Raw genomic sequence first — 11,259 nt, 5'->3', positions numbered from 1 at the left:
ATTTGATCACCTCTGTAAAGACTCTGTCTCCAAATACAGTCACATTCACAGGTACTGGAGCTTAGGACTTTGACATATAAATTCCGGGTGGGAGGGGGCACGCAATTCAACCCATAAGAGAAGTGGGATCCTTGCTTGCTCCTGGCTGTGTTCTTGGGGTCCTTTGCCTCCTAGTGTCCCTGGCCTGGGCAGGGTTGACCCCACACACAAGTGTGTTATCCCTCTGGAGCAGTGCCTTCACCCCAGCTGGATACCAGCCTGACCCTTACTAGCACCATCAGCATTGTGGGATTGCTTCCTGTCAGCCTGGGCCAAAGCCAACAGGAACAGGCATGCTTCCGATGGTGGGTGGTGTTGCCTTTGGGGGGGAAGGTGCAGGAGGGGGCGAGGGCGTCCTCCAGTCACACAATCCGGCCCCCATACAGTGGTTCACAGTTTGCAAAGCGAGGCACGTGTGTGCATCCAGGGGTGATCCGGAGCTTTGGTGAAACATCACGGCTTTCGGAGCCCCTCTACCTCACATTCCCCCACTCATGTGTCAGTGGTCCCGAAGACCAGCAGTTATTTGGCCCTACTGTGTACTGGGCACTCTATCCCTGCTGCACGGATATGGGTACCGCCCAGAGAGCTTGTGGGACGAGCCCAGGACCTCGCAGCATGTGGGCGGCAGCTGGACCCCTCCTGCATGACCTGTGTGTGGGGCTCCTGCTCTCCCGGCATTTCTCACTTTCTCTGCTGATCACAGCCACCTCCCAGAGTCGGTGTGAGAGGCAGAGACAGCTGTCTGGCGCCTGGTTCACGCCAGGTGCTGAGGACAGGGCCCCAGAAACGGGGATGAGGACGGGGAGATGGAAGACCAGGAGGCCACCCCCAGCCCCTCACTCGTGCTCACATCACCTGTCTGTGGCCAGCAGAGACACTGGGGGGGCTCCTATGTCCTTTCGATAGAAGCCAGGAGTCCTTGGCAACACCCTTGCCCTCTGACAGTGCCCTGAGCCAGGGCCCTCTGGCTCCACCCCGTCTTTTCAAGTCTCCTGGTTTCTATCGTGGGAGATGACGTTTAAAAATGTAACCTGCACACCTGGCTCCTCATTTTCCCCCGGGGGTTGGCCATGGCTTCCAGGCCCTGCAGAGGACATGTCACTGAGTCTAAGCTCATGCTGCTTGCAGCGCGACAGGCCAGTAATTGAGAGACGGGTTGCTGGGACGAGGAATAACGACCTTATTCAGAAAGCCAGCAGACAGAGAAGATGGTGGACTCATGTCCCAAAGAACCGTCTCACCTGAGTTAGAATTCAGACTCCTTTTATACTAAAAGGGGAGGGGGCAAAGTCAAACACTTCTTGGTTCCTGTGTTAATTTCTTCCCCCTGCAGTCATTCACAGGTGGGCCGGGTCAGGATGTTTCCTGTGAGCTGAACGAAGGTATTTTAGCTTAATGCTCATTACCTGGGAGTCAGGGTTCCCAGAGATGGGCAATGATGTGTAATTTAAGCTTATAGACAACATCCCTTTAGTGATGAACTTGTAACAGAATACAAAGGTTCTTCCCTGTTACAGACAGCAGGAAATAGGTTTCCTTTGAAGGGGGAACATAGATGAGTTCACATTCATGGTTCCAATCCAAATTCAGAATTAGCCCTCCATGCTACTCTGAGAAACCCGATTTTCAACAGTGATGGGGAAGATAGTGTTTGTTATAATTGCTTATTTGCTTTATCCCGAATACACACACACCAGCCTCAGGTGACACCACCACCCCACCGCTCATGGTGTGATGACTGAAAACAGCTCAAGATTTTCCTTTTTTTTTTCTTTTGTCCTGGGAAACAACCCATTAAAGATACAAGGTCAAGTTATTAGATTTTACTAGTCCTGGCAGTTGAGGGCACAACACTGAGGGGCAGCAAATAATCACAGGCACTCGGTAGCACTGGCTGCAGGAGCTGGTCCTTGCTCTCCTGCATGGGGCCGGGCACTGGGGAGGAACGGGTTCAAAAGGGAGCAGAGCTCTCAGCAGCTGGGGGTGGGGTCACTGGTTGTGGGGAGGGGTCTTGATTTCGACACAGAACTGGGAGTTTGATGTAGAAGCAGGAAAGGGAAGGTGACCCTTGATGTAAAGAGAGAGCCCAGATGACTCACAGATGCTGATGAGGAGAAAGGGGGTGGGGGTAAATAGCAGAAAAAAGGAGGAAAAGGAAAAGATCACACAGCAAGGAAAAAGTAAACGATAAGCATAAAGAACACGGTAGGAGTAAAATGCAGAGACCACCAAAACTGTGCATGGGCAAAATTGCCTGTTAAAAAGCAGAGACCAGCAATTTGGGTTTTTTTAAAAAAAGCCTATATGTATTTTATTTTATTTTTTTATTCTCTTTTTTTTAAAAAAATTATTGAAATATAGTTGATTTAAAATGTGTTAGTTTCAGGCGTACAGCAAAGTGGTTCAGGTGTACAGCAAATGTGATAGTTTCAGAGTACAGCAAAGTGTATATATATACACATATATATATTTATAGTCTTTTTTCCATTCTCTTAAAGAAGCAGGCTTCAAGGCAAGTGATAAAGAATACTTGAGAATAAAGGGATGTTGAAAGGATACCAAGAAATGCAGACAAAATGAAAGCAAGGGCATCATTTTTAGTCCAGAGAAGGTGGAACTGAAAATCAAAACACTAAATGGGAAAGAGGCATTCTGAAGGATTAAAAGGACAATTTATGAGTAAGATAAAATAATCAATCTGTATTATACACTAATCAACTTAGCAGCTAACTATATAAAACCAAGTTATTTAAAAATACAAGGAGAACGTGATAAAAGCAGAATTTCAACAGGAATTGCAATGTACCATTTTCAGAATCAGACCAATCTGGTAGACGATAAATAAATAAATCAAGTTTTAGAGAAATGGAATCACCAGCAAACTCAATTTAATAGATGTACACAAAATATTTCATACTTCAAATACGGATTACACATTCTTTCCAAGAGCCACTGACCATTTATGAAAATTGATAATGTACTTAGTCACAAAGTAAACCTTTAGAAAAAATTTAAAAGGTTGAGATTTTCTCTAGCCATTTGCTAGAAAAATTAGAAATAATAAATAAAATTTCGATCTCTCCTCCCCAGAAAAACCCAACCCTTTACCAGTTGGAAAGTAACATGCACATTTCTTAAATTATGTTTTATCTTAGAGAATAGATTTAGCTGCATGGCAGAGAACCAACAGAAGAGTGAATTAACACGACGGAAGTTTAAAAGTCTGGCCTAGGTTGTGGTCAGACAGCAGGATGCTCCACGGGAGCCCAGGCCCCATCACCCTGCTGCTCCACCATCGCGGGGCTGCCCTCATCCACATGGTCCCCAACTTGCCCCCATCACTTCTGCTCACATCCCATTGGCCAGAACTCAGTCACATGGTCATGCCTAGCTTAAGGAATGCTGGGATTTGTAGTTTTTATCCTGGGTAGGACTAAGTCCAATAAAAACTGAGGGCTCTGTTACCATAGAAAAGAGGAGAATGGACTTCATAAGACAATTAGACCCTGTACTATATCCTCGGAGTAAAGGGAAATGAAAACTGAAATTTGAAATTAATCTGAGAGCAGTGACAAGGAAATCTTCTCAATGGGACACAGTGAAAGCTGGTACACTGGTTAGATACATTCATCATTGAAGAAGAAAGACTAAAAATATAGGAGTTAACTTATCACCTGAAGGAAGTATTTTTTTAAACTCAGAATATAAGAAGAGGAAAATGATAAAGAAAAAAACATAAAGAGAGCAAAGAAACCAAACGAGTAGCAAGTGTTCACAAGCCCCAGAACTGGCTCTTTGAAAAGACCAGCAAAACAGATCAGTCTCTCACAAGCCTGATTAAGAAAGAGAGTAAAAGACACATGATCAAAAATGAGAAAAAAAAGACAATAACTAAAAAAATTGGAAGAGATTTAAGAATATCTTTTTACAGAAAGTTTTATATAACTCAATGGCATTAAAACTGAAGACCTGGAGAAAAAGAGATGGTTTCCTGGAAAAATGTGAATTAAATATATAAAATATATTTAAAAAATAAGTATAAATTTTAAGACTTAACGTAAGAAGTAGGTAACTTGAACCGATCATGTATTAGAGAGCAGATGAAAACATGGGTGCTGAGAGCTGCGGGAGGCGGGAGTGGGGAGTGCCTACTAATGTAATGGGTGTGGGTTTTGGGGGGTGACAAGAATATTCTGGAATTAGGTAGTGGAGATGGTTGTACAGCTCTATGAATATACTAAAATCCACTGTACACTTTAAAATGGTTAAAATGATGAATGTTACGTTTTATGAATTTTATCTTTTTTAAATTTTATTTATTTATTTATTTATTTTTCTTTTTTGCGGTACGCAGGCCTCTCACTGTTGTGGCCTCTCCCGTTGCGGAGCACAGGCTCCGGACGCGCAGGCTCAGCAGCCATGGCTCACGGGCCCAGCCGCTCCGTGGCATGTGGGATCTTCCCGGACCAGGGCACGAACCCACGTCCCCTGCATCGGCAGGCGGACTCTCAACCACTGCGCCACCAGGAAAGCCCTATCTGTTTTTTAAAGAAGGTAGAGAGAAGGCTTGTTGGAAGGAGCGCCCAGAGATGAAGAATTGAGTGACACTGAGTGACATCCGGGTGACAGTGCTCACTGATGGGATGTCAAGGACTGAGGGGACGTACAGACTGTGGGAGTGGGTCTGGGGCACATCTGTCCTCGGTCATGGGATGCTCATCACACACGCATCCTCCCACCCCTGGGGACTGTGACGTCCTCGGGGGAGGGAAGGTGTCACCGCGTCCTAGGTCCTGTGAGAGGCTAGTGCACCTCTGACGTTCATTGAACAAGGAATGAATGAGTGAGAAGCAGGAGGAAAGCTGGACGCGCCTGGGGAGTGGTGAGGTAGGGCAGGGCTGAGGGTGCCCGGGGGTGCTGGCCACGCTTTCCCGGGCCGCCTGGGAAGAAAATGGGCGTCGGCTCTCACCAGAAGATGGAGGGGGTCAACCGAGGGTTCTCATCTTCCCAGGGTGGGGGAGATGTGGCCTGATTGTAGACCAAGCGTTTCCTGAGCCCCCTTTGCTTGTTGGTCGTTGCTTTAGGGACAGGGAGAGACAAAGGGCCAGAGCAGGGGTGGTGAGGGTTCTTGGCCGCTGCCAAGGCTGAGGTGGGTGGCCGCAGGCATGGGAAAGGCAGGGCCTCTCTTCTCCCTGTGAAGCAGGAGAAGAAACTGTTGGGTGAGAGTGAAGGGGGGTGGGAGGGTGATGGTATGGGGAGTCACCCTGGGAAATCGGAGGGGGCCGCTGAACAAGACTCGGGGGCTGTGAGGGAGGGGCTTCACCTGCGCCAAGGGTGTGCACGTTCAAGGTCCCTTCCAGGGCACCCACAACTTAGGTTTGGGGCATTCTCTAGAACCCTAGACTCTTTTTTTTTTTTTTTTTTTTTTTTTTTGCGGTACGCGGGCCTCTCACTGCTGTGGCCTCTCCCGTTGTGGAGCACAGGCTCCGGACGTGCAGGCCCAGCGGCCATGGCTCACGGGCCCAGCCTCTCCGCGGCATGTGGGATCCTCCCGGACCAGGGCACGAACCCGCGTCCCCTGCATCAGCAGGCGGACTCTCAACCACTGCGCCACCAGGGAAGCCCTAGAACCCTAGACTCTTGATTGGAAGTGACCTTCTGCCCAAGCAGAGTCTCCTCTCCGACATCTCTGATAGTTAGTCTTACAATCTTTGCTTACATACCTTGAGGGGTGGGAAGATTACCCCCTTACAGGGAAGCCATCGCTGTGTAGATGTTTTGTATTGTGAGAAAGCACTTCCTTAAAGGGGGCCCATTTCTTACGTCAGATCCTCTCTCTTCCCATGACCACTCTTCCACCATCCCGGCAGCTCCCATGGACTCACCGTGCTCCCCCCTGCTAAACGTCCAGGTCCCTCCTTCCCAGGTGGACAGTCCACAGGGAGAGGAGAGAGCAATCTGGGGCCAGTCTCCACGCTCCACTCTGCATTAAACCATAAACCACTCTCAAATGATTTTATGAGAGTCATTTTTTTCCCTTCCATTTTCGTATACAAATCTAATCTTTCGAGAACCTACTTTCTTCTAACTCACATATTACGGGCTTTCATCAATAATAATATACGATCAATTACTCAAATGTAATTGATTAGTCTCGAGAACCCTATTTTCCCCTCTTAGCTTGCGTCTGATTGGACATAAAGCACCGCGATTGCCATGGGATGGTGGCCTTGCCCTTTGGCTGTGGAGTATCTTTACCTTTTAGCTGAGATTAAATTTATACACAATTTTCTAATGTTAGCTTAAGAAAAATCCAAAAGGGCACTTTATATCCCAACCCTGCAGATGACACCATCCCCTGACGCGATAAGCGGCCCGTGAGTGGGGTTAGCGGACGAAATTGCCTTTGGAGCTGGCCCTGAGCTCCGTTCATCTTTATTTGGCCACACAGATAATTTTTTTGTCATCGGAAAGTTGAGTTTCATAAATTCAATAGCACCCAATTCAATAAAGAGAATCAGAGTCTGTTTCAGCCAGTCTGCGTCTCTCCCAGCTGAACCGAAACCATGACGTCTTACCAAGATGGCAGCGGTGTCCAGAGGATCGGCCTCCGGTGCACAGGGACAGTCTGGGCCACCAGCACCAGCCTGGGCTACACCTCTCTCCCCCAGCAGAGCAGATCGCTGAGAACCGTGATTCCGCTGGGCCACCGGGTTGGAGGTGATGAAGAGAACGGCGGGCGTGAAGGATGGGCTCTGGGAGGCTGGAGTTCAGCCTCCTTGGCTGTGTCGCTTACTGTGCGCCCCGGTTTCCTGGGGCGGAGGATTCGTGGAGGAGGACGATGTAGACAAGGGGCCAGGAGCTCAGGAGATGTCTGAGGCTGGCCACGTTCGCCACCCGGTCAGGGCTCCCAAAGAATATTCGATAGAAAAAGCGGGGTTGGGGAAGCCCTTCGAAACCCTGACCCCAGTGCAGATCCTGCTTTCTCCGTGCAGGCTTCACCATCACCATCACCCTAGTCAGAATGGCCTTGTCCTTCCCCACTGATTCCACAGAAGGCAGCCAATACCTCTTTAAATAATATGGGTCCTGGGAGGGACCAGACGTGGCTTCTCGTCTAGAGCCAGGAGGGGGACCTCCTCGTCAGCTGTCTCCAGCCTCAGAAGGAAGCTTCGCGGGGGTTCCGAGGACGCGTGGAGGGGGCCCTACAGTGAAGCAGCTGGAAGCTACTACTGCGGAGTGTCAGAGTGGAGTGGCCGGCGGGGGTTCCCAAGTTCCCACCAAATGAGAGACTCCGTGACCAGCGGAAGAGGCCTCTGGGCCTCACGTTTGAAGCATCCCAGTCAGACTCAGAGGCTGGAGTCAGACCAGCTCTGTCACCTCCCAGCCCAGCGCGCTGGGGCAAGTGACTTAAACGCTCCACTTCCGATTATTCATCAGGAAATGGGATGCTGCTGACACGGTCCTCATGGGCTGTTTCGGGATCAAATGGAGAAAAGCATGGACACCCGGGTCCCCACTGCCTTCACCAATGAGTGGACTGACGGCCGCGGGGCAGCGGCCCTCTGCAGGCAGGAGCGGGGTGCTGGGGGGGGGGGACGCATCATTTCCGCTAGAACTTGGGGCAGAGCCTGCCATCAGGTGGATGGAGTCCTTATCAGCAGGACGCCTCCAGATGCCCTGATTCTGGAGGGAGACAGGGTTGAGCCCCTTCCTGGAGCTGGAGGCTCCAAGGTGGAGATGGCAGGAGGACTTGAGCCCTGCTTCTCCCCATCCCTCAGGCTGTAGGAGGGGAAACTGAGGCCTGGGCTTCAGTTGCACAGCCTGTTGGTGGCCAGTCGGGCGTCGTGCCCAATGCGTCTTCTGGGATCGACCTGTGCTATAGGCAGCCCCCATGCGTCGGGCTCCCAGCCAGGTGCCGTGCGCCAGCTGCCAGGCCGTAAGGCCCCCTGTGCAGTGATGGCAGCGGAGACAGCAGGTCTCACTGTGAACCTGTGTGCCCGGCCTGGCTGCGAGGCCGAGGCCTGCCCCCCTGGTCACATGCTCCCTCCTGGGGAGACCAGATGGGACGATGCCTATAGGAGGCCTTGGCGTGAGCCTCGCTCCCCGGGCCTCCCTCCCCGGTGGGTCCACAGGTTGGAGGATGGTGGGTGGATCCTGCTGGGGGTTGGACTGTGTGCCCACAGAAGCTATGCTGACGTCCAAGCCCCAGGTACTCACTTGGAAATGGGATCTTTCCAGGTGTAGTCAGGTTAATACAGGGTCATGCTGGACTGGCTGGGCCCCACTCCAATGACTGGTGTCCTTCTAAGAAGAGGAGAGACACAGGCATACAGGGAGAGGCCACGTGACGACAGAGGCTGAGACAGGAGTGACGCAGCCATGAACCGAAGGATGCAAGGACTGGGGCGGCCCCCGTGCTGGAGCAGCCTGGGAGATCTACCCTGACAGCCTCAGGTGAGCCCACACCTGGGTCTCAGGCTCTTGGCCTCCAGACTGTGAGAGAGGAATTTCTGTGGCCTTTAAAATTTTTTTTTATTTTTTCTTAAAGTCTTTATTGAATTTGTTACAATATTGCTTCTGTTCTACGTTTTGGTTTCTTGGCCCCAAGGCACGTGGGAATCTAGCTCCCCGACCAGGGATTGAACCCGTACCCCCCGCACTGGAAGGTGAAGTTTAACCACTGTACCTCCAGGGAAGTCCCTCTGTTGTTCTAAGATGTCCAGTTTGCGGTGCTCCGTTAAGGCCTCCCCAGGAAACGATACAGACCCTTCTCAAGGGATGGCTGGCCCTCTCTTCACATCTGGTGATGGGCTCATTCAGCGGAAAAGGAATTGGGCAGTTACTGCTCAGGGGCTGGGGAGCATCACGTTTCTCCCCAGGGCGGTCACTCTGTGGGAGCGAAGGAAGCAAATCCCTCCGAAGCTGTGGCCCGCGTGCCCCAAGTGCAGCGGGACGCGCATAATTGGTTGGCTTTGCAATTCTCTCCTCTCAGTGGAGACAAACTGATTTGTACATGGACGTGGGCTGTCACTGGCGGGGGCGGCCGTCTCGTTAGAAGATGAGATTTGCTGGGTGAAGGAAGGGCGGGCTCTGGAAGGGCTGGCGGTGGCAGCAGGTAAGCCCTCTGGGGGCAGCAGGCCCGTGGGACCTGCGGCTGCATCCGCAGGCCCTGGGCCTGTGCTTCGCCGAGCACGTGCGCGCCGAGACCTGCAGGCGAGGCCCCGGGGCCGCAGGAGCACACACACGTGCTGGCCTGACCTGGGCTCTGGGCTCCCGACACACAGATACCGTTACGGGAAGTGTTACAGGAAGAGAGAGGATGCTGCCTCAGGGCAGGACCAGGCGCTGTTCACAAAGAACAGAAATGATTTAGAAACCCCCAGAGCGCCACATCCGACAAGAGAAGGCAGGACCATGACCGGCTGCTGGAGGGTCCAATCAGCGCCCTCCGCCTCCCGGCTGGGGCCAGGCTCTTCCGCGAGTCTCATCCGACCTCACCTCCACGCCAGCCGCTACGCCCATCAAATGCCGGCTCCTCCGTTTCCTAGAAGGGATACTAAGGAGAACCTTAATGCAGTGCCTCTTCATTGGTTCCGTGGGCAGATAACAGAGTGTGACGGAGCCACGTGGAAGGCGCAGACAGAAGCTAGAGGATCCACGGCAACGTGGCCTTGGCGCTTGTTTCAGAACTGTCACCGGAGGCTTGACGTTCATTTTGTGCCTCTCTGCTTCCAGCATTTTCCCAATTTTCTGTGGTAAACATGTATTCTAGTTCACATCCGGAGGCATGACTGATTAGTTGAACTCAGAGTTCCTGTGCGAAACGTCAGCCTGTTTCTGAGACGGGACCCGAGCTGGAGACCCGCTTGGGGGTGGGGGGCTTCCCCTCCGCTGGCTGGATTGCTCCACACGTGACGCTGGGGCTGGGTGGGAGGGTGGCTGTGAGCCAGACGGTGGGGCAGTCTGTCTCCTGCAAGGCTGGAGACACACGCTGGTTTCAGGCTTTCTCGGAGACATTTATGACGCGGGAGAAGACTTCAGGCGTGGACGAGGTCCTGTTCCAATCCCAACCCCTCCACTCGCTTTTGGGGTCACCCAGAGAAGGTGCTCGAGATCTCTGGATCTCAGCTTCTTCATCCATCAGACTGGCATCGTGTCCACTAAATCAAATGAAGTCACTAAGAGTGTGACACACAGTAGGCCGTCCAAATCTGTCAACTGCTGTTTGCTATTGGTGTGCCGGACCCCCGGGAGCATCGTGGCAAGTGTGGGGCTGAGGGAGTGGCTCCCCTCTGTTACTTTTATTTTTCCTTTACACAAGCTGATAACTGAGACCTAGTTGCCCATTGAGGATTTTTCTGTGTGATTTAAAAAAAAAATTCTAGTGAGGAATAAACTAGGAGTTTGGGATTAATATATATACACTACTATGTATAAAATAGATAATCAACAAGGACCGACTGTATAGCACAGGGCGCTCTACTCCATATTCTATAATAATCTGTATGGGAAAAGAATCTGAAAAAGAAGGAATACATGTATATGTATAACTGAATCACTTTGCTGTACACCTGAAACTAACACAACATTGTAAATCAGCTATACTCCAACATGAAATAGAAATTCAATTAAAAAGAAAAAAGAAAAAGAAGGCTGTGGAAGTAGAAAAAAATTTTTTAAATTCTATAGCATGTCCCCAAACGTCTGAGAGTTTATAGAAATACTATCATAAAGGAAAGAATTAATAAATGAAGGAATCTGGACAAAGGGAAAATAGGAACAGAAAGATAAGTCAGAGGTAAGGATCACACACAAAACGCCACCAGAAGCCCCTGTGTGCAGGTGAGGGGCGGTGGAAGTTCAAGCCTGGACTTCAGACCAAAGATGAGAACAGGCTCATTGCACGGTTCGCAGTGTCCACAAGATTTAAAATGTCAGTTATTCAGAGGAAAGACAGGGTGTTCTCAGGTCGGGGCCTGAGCGAAACTGGCAAAAGAGAAAGTGGGTGATAAATGACTGCATTAGGCAAATGTTTATTGAAGACCTACTATGTGCCTGGCGTTGGAGATACAGCCATGAGCTAATGGAACACGGTCTGCGGATGGGAGGAGCCCTGTGACCCATGTGCTCTTCACATCACATCCGCTGTTCTAACCCACACGGCCATCCTACCTGGCGGGGATCACCAGTCTCACCTTACAGGTGACATGTGAC

This window comes from Globicephala melas, chromosome 5, assembly GCF_963455315.2.
Source record: "Globicephala melas chromosome 5, mGloMel1.2, whole genome shotgun sequence".
Lineage (NCBI taxonomy): Eukaryota > Metazoa > Chordata > Mammalia > Artiodactyla > Delphinidae > Globicephala > Globicephala melas.
Note: the sequence above shows the minus strand (reverse complement) of the source record.